Raw genomic sequence first — 13,609 nt, 5'->3', positions numbered from 1 at the left:
ACCGTAGTTAACGGCGTCTCACTGCGCTTGTGTGAATACGCACAGAAATCAATATAGGTGAACTTTTAACGTCATTTTTATTAAATCACTTAATGACGCCGGGGTCGATTGGGGTTTTCTGAAATTTAACGGTTAAATACAAAAACCCGAAAGAACACATTTACAATTATTCCTTAATTATTGGTTCAAATGCATGGGTTTATACCTTTGATATAATATTTTATGAATCAGATGCATCCGACACGCTTCATGTCCCACTGACATTTGTATATGTACGAGTAATTTTTAAATTAATGACATTATTTAAAATGTCAAAATAAATATAAATTGTATATATATATATATATCTACAGGAGCTATAATTCGAAAATATGCTATTCTTTATTATTAAAGATGCTTCCTGTTTCCTCAAGACCGTGAATGCAATATGAAAAACATAGAAAGAGGTTCAATACCAAATTTTTTCACAATATATCTTAGAAAAGACTTCGCTCGTAAAAAGAACCGACGAATTGATATTCCGTATAAATAAAATATTCTAAGATATCGATTATATATTTATAGAAGTTGATAGGTTTTAGCTAAAAAAATATTTTCTGTGAGGTTTTACTTGCATGTTTTTTGCGATTACTGAAATAACTTTTCAATAATATTTAGACGTGTGTGTGTATATATATACGACATCTCGAATCACAATAACTGGATTTATTAATCACAATCACATATAACAACTACTTTAAATTTTTACGAGCAAATGTGATACGTAGTTGACTATAGAACTAAATGAAACTAGTTAATCGTATATATTTATCATTCGAAAAGGAAAGTCTTAGATGATTTAATAGCTAAGAAAGTAGAAATGTAAAAGGTACAATCATGATCTGCTTTTATAATCTGATGTGCGATCATCATTTCACTCGATGAGCGATTGCAAGGTACAAAAACCTTCCCCAAATATCACGATGATCTGTCTAATCCAAACTAAACACAGCGACTTATACTTTATCCACGGTCCATCTAGTAGTGTCTACCCACGCCGCATCTATATGACCGTGTCTTCAGAGGTAACGATCACATCTTTCTCCAAAAACGGAGTACATAACAATTGGTCAATATAATGCGACGCATTTTATGTAGATTTATTTTAATTTACTATTATAGCTAGCGAATTTCTGATCCGCTATCTCAGAGTCCGAAGAAGCTGTAAAAGTCAAAACGGCTAACAGATTCCAGCACCAATAAATAGTCTTAGCCAGTATAGACCCGAGAGCCTATCAACCCCAGCAACCAGTTGCACAAGTGATATGCCTCGCCTACTTCCAACAGGCAATACTTTCCAATTTTCCAATTGCTTCTGTCATATATATATATATAAATATATATATATATATATATATATATATATATATATATATATATATATGCAACCATCTGCCGGCTTATTTCGCGAAAATTATAACCCAGGTCTTTTCAGGGTCAGAGTGAAGTTACCTACTAAGTTTGCGGTCTTCATCATCGATCACATCGTCGCTTTATCACGCGACTTGGTGGTCAAACGCTAATAAACCATTAAAAATCGATTTATTATACGGTAGATGATATATAAAAATTATTTAATATCACATGGTGCTAGCTGACTCGGCGAACTGCGTTTCGTAAATGTCGATTAAGAATTTTAAGATTAACACAATATAATTAAGTTCAATTAATGACAATAGACTGGCACTAGTGATGATATACGGGTCCGAGATATAATCACTTGTGATGGGCCTTATAAGAAGGATTATGATCACCTAAAGAACAATGGAGAGGACTATGCTCGGAGTTTAGCTGCGTAAAACTCCTAACAAGCAGCGACTCCCCTCGGAGACGAAGTTATAACTGAATCCTCATCCGATGTCTCAATTTCTCAACTATATATTGTACTATATATTGCTTACTCTATTAACTAAATGATCTAATAAATATAATATAGCAAACCATCTGCTACGATTGTAACAATTTTAGATATCATAATATATATATATATATATATATATATATATATATATATATATATATATATATATATATATATATATTTATATATTATTGTTTCATCCCCCTAGATGTTAAGGGTGGTCCACCCTTACATATTTTTTCTAGACAAAATTTTTAGATATTATTTTTTTATGCTACGAAAATACATACAACCCTAAATTTTTACCCCTCTGAGCTGCAAGTGTATATATATGCCAATAACTAAAATTATAATATTACAATAAATTTTTACAGTTACAATAAACTATGACAAAAAGTTTCGTTCAGTGTATATAATACATTTTAGGTTCAGTGTACCACAAAACAAGTGAAACAGTCACTGTGTTTTATTTATTATATAAACATAGAACTCTTGCTAAATAGCTATTGGAGCAATAATTATTTTTAATATTCTAGAATTGTATCAATAATAAATTATGTTCTTCTGTTTGTATTAAGTTGAATAATGTAATTTAAGAGATCACAGCTTGATTCTTATTTTATCAAATTCGACTCTATCATTCATTTCAAAGCCGACTATATTAATATAGATACAGGATGTTTGGTTATAGATGTAAAAGCTATAAAGGAGTGGATATATATAGCTCATTTTTTTTGTAATGTCACTGCTGCCCAAATGTCATTTGCACATTCCACGGGTTTGAAGTTACAGGGCGTAGATATATAAAGCTCACAGGGTGCTATGGTTCGGGCCAGTACATGTTAATGTACTATTTTAGGCTTAAACACTCAATCAATAGTTCATTTATCGTCAATTAATGTATAGTACACCCTGTATAAAAATCAATGGTTTAATAAACAACGTAATCATAATATAGTAAGAAAAGGCATCTTCATAATTCTGATTACTACATATAAAATTAATTATTGTTTATTATCTGGCACTGACGACTTTATTCTGTCAGAAGATAACGTTCACTTGCATTCAAATAAAAAAAAATAAAACAATATGACATATGTCAGAGTAATCGCTTTATATATACGTGATAATAAATAGTTGTAAAAATATTGAACCTTTTTGCTGTCAAATGAGCAACCTACATAGGCAAGTATTAACAGATAATATTATTTGAAATTTCATTCGATTTTAAATAGCCAAAAAAATTGCCAGGATTATGAATAATTTGAATTTGAAATTGGAACTCTTATTTATATATGTACTGTCTACTATGGTTGTCTGTAACAAATTGCGTCGTGTGATAAGACCGTCCACCGTTTTTTTTTTATAATTATTTTTACATTTAGAGCAAAAACTATGAATAAAACTTCTCATATAAATTTTCTCTTATCCTTTGTGCGTGTGACGAGTTGAATCCGCAAAGTATTAAGATAAGAAAAGTCTAATACGTTCTTTGAAAGCTTGATATTAGAAAGTACGGTCCGCAAAACAAGATCATAGTTTTTTATTCAACTATCCCAGCGGTTTGGCGGGTTGTAGTGGCAGTTAGCCTTATAGCTCGTAGAACAAATGGCTGGTGGGGTCTTTTCCACTTACCCCTCCCCCCCTTTTTGGGTAGCTTCTCGTACATTCCCACGTCTTTGGAATACAAAGACAATTTTAGCTCAATATTTCCATGTTCTTTTTTTGTCTCCCTCGCGTTATCTCTCATTCCTATTCATTCCTTTACCTTTCATACATCGCCTCTATTCCTGCACCATTCCTTCCGGATTGCTACTTTACGTTTGTGGCGACCTAAAAGGATGCACATTTATTGCTCGACTACTACTGCATTGGCGGAAGTAGCTATATATTGGTCCTTTTCTTACTTAGGATGGACTTCCACAAAATAACGCCTGAATCCATTAGATAGACAATGACCATACATTATTTATGTTTTTTTTATATTTATTTGACATTATATAATTCTACAGTGTGTCGTTAAAATTCTGGATTCCCACAAGGCGTATATATACATACATAGACGATCTTGTGAAGGTCTTTGATATACTAAATGCAAGTCGCTTGCAACTGGTCCTCCTAGAAATATATGGGATAGGTCTAAATCCAAAAGTTGATATCCAATGGCTAAAATTACGTTGATTAACTATTTCTCATTTGATCCCTTTTTTTAATAAAACTTAGACTCTTTTTATTAAGCCCTTTGAAAGCAAAAACAACTTACAGTCCCTGCAAATAACAACTTTCGAACTGGTTTGAAAGCATTTAGCGTCAATGCGAGTTGAAATGTACCTTGGGGATTACCCGCTTGCATCTCGGGACTTCCCCGAGTTCTAGGATAATGAAAATATAATATTTTCATATGAAACGTTGTGGATAGACGATTTTGTTAAGGAATACAAGTAGGAAGACGTTCGATGCAAGATGCTTTCAACCTGTCTTATTAGAAATAAAAGCGTGAGGCCTAGATCTAACCACGGACCACTAAAAGCTAAAATAACGAATTATTCCTAATGATTAAATAGTCAATAGTTTTGCCGGAAGCGTCGCAATATATTTTAGTTTTATTTTCGTTATTTTTAATGTTTCGTATCGCCCATGGTCATGGGAGAGCCGAGGTCTTAGATGTTCATATATCAAAGTTATAGCAAGAAACCTTCACAACTTTTCAATTCAACTTGTTAATTATTTTTCGTGGTCATATCTATAAAATCACTGTATTATGAACTTGAATGAATGAATTTTAATTTAACTTTATTAATTATGGTATATAACAGGGGTGCGTAATGTTTTATTTTATTTAACAAAAGTACAAAATATATGCATTGAAATTGAACATTACAGTAATTTAAGAAGTTTTTATGCATACGTAACGAAAATATAAAATTAATCTTACAAAAAAGTTTTCAACATACGTCACGATAACATTTTTTATCGCGAGCTACAAATATTTCTTCATAGAGCCGCATATGGCTCGCGAACCGCTGGTTGACTACCCCTGGTATATAAATAATGATGTTTATACATGTACTTATAATATCTATTAATTAATTTTTAATATTATTCCTATGATCTACTAAGATTAAATATTTAATGAAATCAGGCGTTACCTTGCGGAAGTCCATCCTAAGTAAGAAAAGGACCAATATTTAGCCACTTCCGCACATGCAGTGGTAGTCGTGTAACAAACACGTCGTGCGACTCTGTGTTTGGCACTAATCGGTGTAACATAACTCCTGAAGATACCCCGTGGAGGGGTGAAACACGTGTTGAGTGATTTGGCGGTGGCAGTTATGTGATTCGCATAGTTTGCCGCATACGCATTTACCAGCGGGCTGGCGGGCGGTGCATTTGTTGCACGACTACCACTGCATGTGCGGAAGTGGCTAAATATTGGTCCTTTTTTTACTAAGATTAACTTGCACAATGTTGTCTCGTGTGCGTCTTGAATACTGGAAGAGCCTAATTGGACAAAAACAAAATTAGACAGAGCTAGATATATTGCCATCTTTAATTTTAAAGCTAAATATGTTCCAATACCACGATAGAAACTCCTTCTACCCGCACTAAGCGTTTTGCTAATACTTTTATAGTGCGAACAGTCGAGTGAAACAACCTACCGATGTCATTGTTTCCTGTCAATTATAACTTAGGAGTCTTCAAGATAAGAGTGAATAGGTTTTAATGCAAGCATGTAACATCGTAGACCTCATCATAGCTTAACATCAGGCGAGACAAAGTTCAAATGCTTCGCCTATAAAACATAAATTAAATACATTTAAAAAACTTTTAAGTAAAACGGTTTTTTGATACCCATATTGTGGTGGTTGTGGAAAAATATGTACCTAGTCCGCCAAATTGGAACGGCGTTCATCTTGAATTTTAAATTTTGACATAATCATCGTGTTTTACTAGTGTAGCCCTTTCATTTGATACCCATATTGAGGGGGTTAAGGAAAAATATGTTATCCGCCATTTTGTATCGGCAGCCATCTTAGATTTATAATGTTATTGATTTTATTATATTGTATTGTCATCTAAATTAAATGTGTGTACCAAATTTCAGATCAATCTGACAACGAGGAGGTGCTTAAATTTCAATTTCTAATTTTGATCCAAATAAATTCCGTACGGGTCGAACTAAATAAAACCATTTAAAAACTGTCGGGTTTTTTGTCGTTATTTTTACAATATCATAAATATAGTAGTTGGAGTAATTCATTCCCAAGCTCTATTATCATTTAAAGTTACATAACACTATATAACAATTATATATATAAAAAATTATAATTGTAAGCGTAACACATGTGTACGTGACTGTACGATAGCTGAGTCAAGATAGCCTTGGTACTGCACCGCTGTACAACCGACGAGTAATACCGTCACTTGACAATTACGAAATTCCAACTAGACATCGAACAGGAAAAGAAATTAGAAAAATAATACAGGGGAGCTCAACCTTTTTCTAATTTTTATCGAATTATAATTTTTTGGCATTCTCATAACTTACGCAAATAGTAAATTTTAAAATAAAATGTGGATGATAATATATATAAATTAATATACTAAAGAATTTTAAATGGTCTATGAAATAACTCAGAATAATTTTTGGCACATAATTACGAATCTATACCACCTTCCAGAATTTATATGTCTGTGTTAATTTTTTTTAACTTTTTATTGGTTCTCCGGGTGGACTAAGTTCTTGTACTTGTACTTGTACTGCAAGAAGTTACTGGGATTTCAATAGGAAAAATAAAATAATCTTAAGTATTTTAGAGTGATTACTTCATTTTGATTAATTTCAAATATAAAAAAAAACATTATGGATAAATATTTATAGGTATATGTATATAAACATATTGTATATATATCAACTTAAATATATTTATATACATATATATATATACATATGTAACGTTTTTTATCTTTGAAATTATATATGTGAGTGTGCGTGCGCGTGTATGTGTGCGTGCGTGTGTGCGCGTGTAACTTTAAAAAAAAAACCGAATTACTTTTATCTTTTTTAAAAAGTCCACTGCGAGAAATAGACCTCTCCAAAAGATATCTATGGGAGATATACCGTAATCCCCACACTTGGTAGGCGGGTTGATCGCATTTTAGTTATATGGTTCGCAGAGAAAGCTACTGCTCATCTTCTAGAAACTTCTTTGTGAGTAGTAGCAATCACATATAATTAATGCACGAAGTGAATTATATATAAGAGTGTGTTCCGGGAATCGAATCGGCGACCTACGATCGCTGCCATTGCTTGTAAATATCTAATTATATGTAGTGATTTTCACTAAGAAAATCTACACAAAACTTTATAAAAAATTTTCCCTCCTTGAATGTAAATAAAAGCCGCTGCTTCAATTGTTTTATTTCACAATTATATGTTTATTAATTTATTTATGTTTTCTTTTCTATTCAGTATATTCTGTTAACAATTTTCCTTCCTACGTTTAGAATACGACGGGATTTTACCGTGGTATGACGTGATTTGACGTGTGTTTATAAGCATTTTTGTCCTTGTAAGGGAAAAATCCCTTTAGATACTTTTATTTAGGAAAATTAAAACGCAAGTTATGTACATATTAGTACATGTTCATATTAAATAGTGTAAGTACCACAACCATTCGCCATCTTTCTTTTCTTTCTTTACTTTTTCTCTCTTTTTTTTTCAAGCATAAAACATAATAATGAACTTTATTTGCATCCATATTTTAAATATTGTAAGGCGTTAAAACTGCGTAAAATCGATACCATTTTTTTTAAACTAAGACAATCTATTTTAGAATATATTATCATGTCATTGTCAATTATTTTAATATATTCATTTAACCACACACGATATCTCTCGAAATTTTTCGGCTCGATATTTTAAGAGATTAAAATTTTATTACATAGATATCACTTTTTATGCTAACTGTACTTCGTCTTCTATGACGTCACGCCTTCTGTAATTTCATACAGAAAAGCCGGGTCTTAAAGTCGAGAGGTCTCTAATGGACACTAGATTCTTCTCAGAGATTTAGTTCTCCATTCCGTTGAATTATTTCTGCCTTACAAAAAACATATTTAATAACTTACGCGATTTTATATATTATCGTGTATGAAAGGATCCAAGACTGAACGAAGATATACTTTGCCTTACAATATAATTGTACGAAAATAAGAAAATACAATGTACAATCACATAAAAATGACAGATTCGAAATTCAAAAGTTAAATTTTTTAAATTTTTAATTATAACCGTATTTATGGCCAAACTTTGTATAATAATACATCTAGTAATATTTACATATTCGTTATTAATTTTCGACATATATATCCAAGAAGATATCGTTCTTGTTAAAATAAAACATCGCCTCCTTGTAACTGTTGAGAACTGATACCTGATCGCGCTAGCGACTTACGAATTAGGACAAAACAAACCACGAGTTGACATAACCACAGATTTATTTGAGAATCTGCGGTATTGCTTACCATAAGGGTGATGTCACACTAGTGCGGTTTTTAAAAAATATATTTTTTTTGACTATAAACATAGCATTTTACCTATGTCTCACCTGATGTTTAGCGAAGACTAGATCTAGGAAGCTATATTTTTATTTTTTTTTTACACTTTATTAGATACCATAGATAATAACTACACAAAAGTAACATTTTATTTAGAGGCTGTCTTATCTCTACCATACAACCTTAGGATGGAGATGAGAGACATGAAGGCTATATGATTGCCCAGAGAAGCCTATTCACTCTTGACTTAAAGACTCCCAAGTTATAATTAGAACAAGTGAATTGTTCAGTACAAAGATGGATTAAGTTAGTATTTAGGATAAAGTAGTTATAAAAGCCTTAAGGCTTTCTACATTAATGTGGAAAACAGGCTAGAAGAAGGTAAATAATACATAATATAGGTTGCAATAAATACTTGTTTATTAATAAGAAATTAAAATTAGACGAAGAAGATATATAATGGAAAATAATAAAGCAGACCTTAAAAGCCTTCAGTCTTGGAAAATAAATAATAATAAGTAAAAATGTAAATAAAAAGCATAGTGAAAATATTTTTTTACATATAAAAAGTCTCTGCAAATTGACTCGCAAAAAGTTTCCAATTCATTTGTAATAAAATTCTGCAAAACATTATTAGACTACCATTTACAAAATTGAAAACTCGATTAAAAAATAAATTGAAGGAAACGGTTTTTTATTCAATAAATGAATATTTAAATGACAAGAATCCTTGGCAGTGATGTCGCATGATTACTTTGATTTCATTTAGAGTATATCTGATAAAGTGTACACCAATATCTCGCTTTGCGTTGTTTCGATTTGCGTTATTTTCGAAGTTGCATCGCTGCTTAATTAGTACTAATCTTCACTGTGCGTCGTTAGATTTTTGAGGTTGCGTTGTTTTCGTTTCGAGACTTTAATTTTTTTTTTAAATTTTCTTTCTTTTCCAAAAGATGGCAACACTTTTGTTTCTAATTGCGCCATGCCATCAAAACTCTGGGATTCCCTTTCTAACTAAAAATCAACGCAATTTTAATACCGTTTTATTTTCACTTTGTTTTGCTAATTTTGGAGTTCAGTTTCAATTACGTAGTGTTTTGTACTTTTTTTTAAAAGAGAAGATTAAATTTGTATAAAATTTAACGTATTGTTCTTGGATACAAAAAGGTATATATTTTTCCAATTTGTTTATTGGCAAAATTATATTACATTTTTGTTTTTTAAATGTTAACTTCGTTCAATTTTATTTAAAAAAAAAATAGTATTTTCGTAACCCTGGAACCTATCTTCGATCTTTACATGGTTTACTATGAAAAATCTTAATTCACTTTGCGGCGTTTCAATTTGCGTAGTGTTTTTTTGGAACGCAACCACGACGCAAAACGAGGTATTGGTGTATATGTATGAATCCGTGTTAAACTTTTTCTTCCTGTTTCTTCTCCACAACTATAACACCTTGACAAGAGTAGAATCAAAAATAAAATAGTTAAAAACAAATAATAGGACGTCGATCAATAAATTCTGATAATAATTCCAATTTTAAATAAATATTTTTTTATATTTTTTACATATAAATATAAAAAAATCCTATTATTAAATTTTATTTTTATTATGTACTAGCTTTAACGACAGATTATACTGCCAGAAGTCATTAACAACAGTTTTATTCGAATAGAAAAAATTAAATAATACAATATATTTCAGATTGATCTCTTTATTTATTGTTTAAATGTGAAATTAATTGCTTTTATGGTCGATAAATACTGACCGCTAAAGCAATATACATTTGCAACGCGTAAACTTTGAAATTCGTAATTAAAACACAACATTTCCAAAGAACTATATATTTTGTTTGTCGTATAAAAGTCAAGAGGTCTTTCAGATCTCCTAACACCGTGAATATGTTACAAGCGAGTTTTCACGCGCGCAAAGATCATGGCATTCTATCAAATGCACAGAGTATTTATATTCTATACATCTTCCAAAATATTTTAAGTTTTTGTGCAATTTTTTTTTTGTTTCAGAGGAATTACAAAGTATTATGAAGATTATAAAGACAAGGCAAAAGACTTCCGTAGTCATTGTCAAGCTATGACGTGACCTAATAAAATGGGAATTCATTCTGTATATACCTCTATATAGATGGAGAGATATTTCGAAGTAATTCAATTTCACATTACTTTCGAGTTATTCAGCGCATAGGCATCCCCAAAGAGCCCACTAATAACCAGTCTTGTACTGCCCGCATCCAGAAACTTACCACGACCCTGGCGTGAAGGTTCATCGGGTCTACCCTCACCACGTCTACCAGTTCGTGGCTGTTCCACGAGAACCTTTCGGCCCCAAAAGCCGGTAACTAGCCGCAACATATATATATGTTCCAAATTTGAAAACAAAAGCAATTTAAGCAGTCAATAAAAATATACACTACATTTAATTAAAAAAAAAATAACTGAGTATTCAAAGGTTTCAGGAATGTTCATTAGTTGAAAACATATATTATTCAATGCCAACTGCTAAAGAATAACAAAATTTTTAAAATTGCGTTAACAGCAATTATGTACGAATGAACTAAATAATTAAATCTATGTCGGAGCGTAATTAATTTAATAATGCGACCATGATTTTCATTTTCCTGGGACATCCATGCAAATAAATTATTTTAACACCGTACCCATCGCTTCTCTACAACGCGATGCGCGATGACTCCTTGGAGTGTTAACAATTTAAATGTAGAAAAAAGGAATTTATAACACTTTCATGTAAGACAAACCTTGTATTATAAATAAATATTTAACAAAAATGTCCTGCGTCATGACGTTTCTAGATCCATAAGGCTTGGAAACTTTAAATTTCGCAGAAATATTTTCTTTGCCGAGTAGAAACCGCCAGTGGGGCTTAGAACACCTGGTAAAACTATATCATCACATCACTAAACATCAAAATAATTATACTCATTCCATCATTTACGAGTAAATAAATAATTTAGTTAAGGAATATCACGAGTTACAGGAAAATTAAATTAAATAATTTTTTTTTACATTATTTTGGTCACCCTAAGCAATTTGTAGGCGTTCATTATGTAGTTAATAATCGTTCAGCCTTGATGGCAAGCAGAACAGAGAGCAGTGCGGCTGACTAATCCACAACTCACTGGTCACTTTATTGTTTATTCTGATATTAAACATAACGATGATTTGCTAATTTTGAACATGTCTTCTAAAATGTTTACTTAATACAATACACGCTTCTAACTTTAATGGAGACGGTTTAAATGAAATTTGCTTTTAAGTTATTGAGGTCAAACATAATGCGCGATCATTATCGTGTCAAGTGTACCACTGCATGGTATAGGCCTTCCAAACTGCAAGAATCCTACGACCTTGAAAATATTGTCCATAATGCATCGGCCTAAACCAGTGATTCCCAAAGTGGTCTATATCGACCCCTAGGGGTCTATGACAACCTGCAAGAAGGTCTACGTCAGCGAAAGAAAATTTGGGGTCCATGAAATGAAAATAAGGGTCCACGATAGTGGATCTCAACACATACACTGATAGTACCTATTTACTTACATCATACTATCTTATAATATCAAAACATTTACATTATTTATAAAAGTACCTATGAAGTAAAAATTTTGTTTTTAATGTTACGTATAATTTACATAATAGATACAAAATTTTATTTTGAGTAGTTTTAATTTAAATTCAATTAATAAATGTATAAATTAACATGTGTTTTTACTTTGAGTTTTTAACACTAAACATGACTACAGTTAGAAATTTACAGGAAATCAATATCAGGTAAGTAGGGGATCTACCCAACACGGAAAAACATGGCAAGGGGTCTACGACAAAAAACAATCAAATATAACAATTTTTATATCACAATAAACGTATATAATAAATACTATGTAGAGAGGTGTCTTTGATCGTTTATTTTTATTATTGTATTATTTAAACTTGTAACTTTAATTTGGATATTTTAAACAGGTTTGTAAAAAATAAATGTGATAAGGTTTAAACTAGTTCACGTTCTAACTGTTTACATGTAATGAAAGCGTGTAAAGAGTTTTTTTAATATCTAATACCTAATACACCTGTTTAAGGACTTCCCTTTCTACCCTAATCAGATATGTAGAAATTAGATACATATTATGGGCACATTGCTTGGAGAACCAAGTTTGGAACCAAAAAGGTTTTACATGGCGTCCGAAACATCAAGTTCAAAATACCGCAATGCCTGATGATGAAATTCTGTGACGAGAGTTTGCTGTCGGTGATAAATTTTGATGATCGGAAACGTGGTCGCTTACTATGGTCTTTATATAAAGACTAAAAGCCAAGCTTGGAATTCCGCTTCGAGAGATCGAAGAATCAAAGTTACGAATGTAACTTATGGCCATTTGACCCATCGCCAAAAGGCTGATAGCCGCTGAATAAGCCTTCCACTACGATTAATTATCTGTAAAATATTGTAGATAAAGCCTATATTAGTAAAAAGATTTCGATTTCATCCATTCATATCTTTATCGTACCGTATAAGAAGCAATGACCCCGGTACGTGATATGTCCGGTCAAGCCGACCAAAGCCGAGGCCACAAGTAAGGTCAACATTTATGTCAGCTGTCATGCAATGTACATACCGCTATACAGTCAATTATTTAATAAAAATAAATATAATTACACTTCAAACTGTTGCGTTAAGATTACTAAGATTTTGACATTAAAAAAAGATTTATTGATAATTTTTTTTAAACTAGTCTAGTTGGATAAATCAGTTTAAATAGCGGATAACAAATTTTCAGATAAACTTTCATTCGTTCACGATAGGAGATCCGTAGCAACAATAAGGCTTTTATTATATTTGATTGATATCTAATTTTAATTGTAACAGGAGACCGGAAACTAATTTTCACACGACTAGATTTTTAACAAGTTATTATTTATAATCAACAATATATTAATATAATTATCTTCGTTATCAAATTAAAGTAAAGAAATGTGATATAACCCGAATTTGTGATATTTGAGGAAGGAAAGGAAGTGAGGCGATGATTGAACGGAAATATGTACGAAAATGAATGATAGAAAATTATAGAATGAAAGAAGAGGAAAGATATATCATACGAAGAAAGATAGAAGA

The sequence above is a fragment of the Battus philenor genome, unplaced genomic scaffold (assembly GCF_028537555.1).
Source record: "Battus philenor isolate CCGP_79_NKW_IND1 unplaced genomic scaffold, ilBatPhil1.0.hap1 SCAF_25, whole genome shotgun sequence".
Lineage (NCBI taxonomy): Eukaryota > Metazoa > Arthropoda > Insecta > Lepidoptera > Papilionidae > Battus > Battus philenor.
This window is presented reverse-complemented; position numbering follows the sequence as displayed.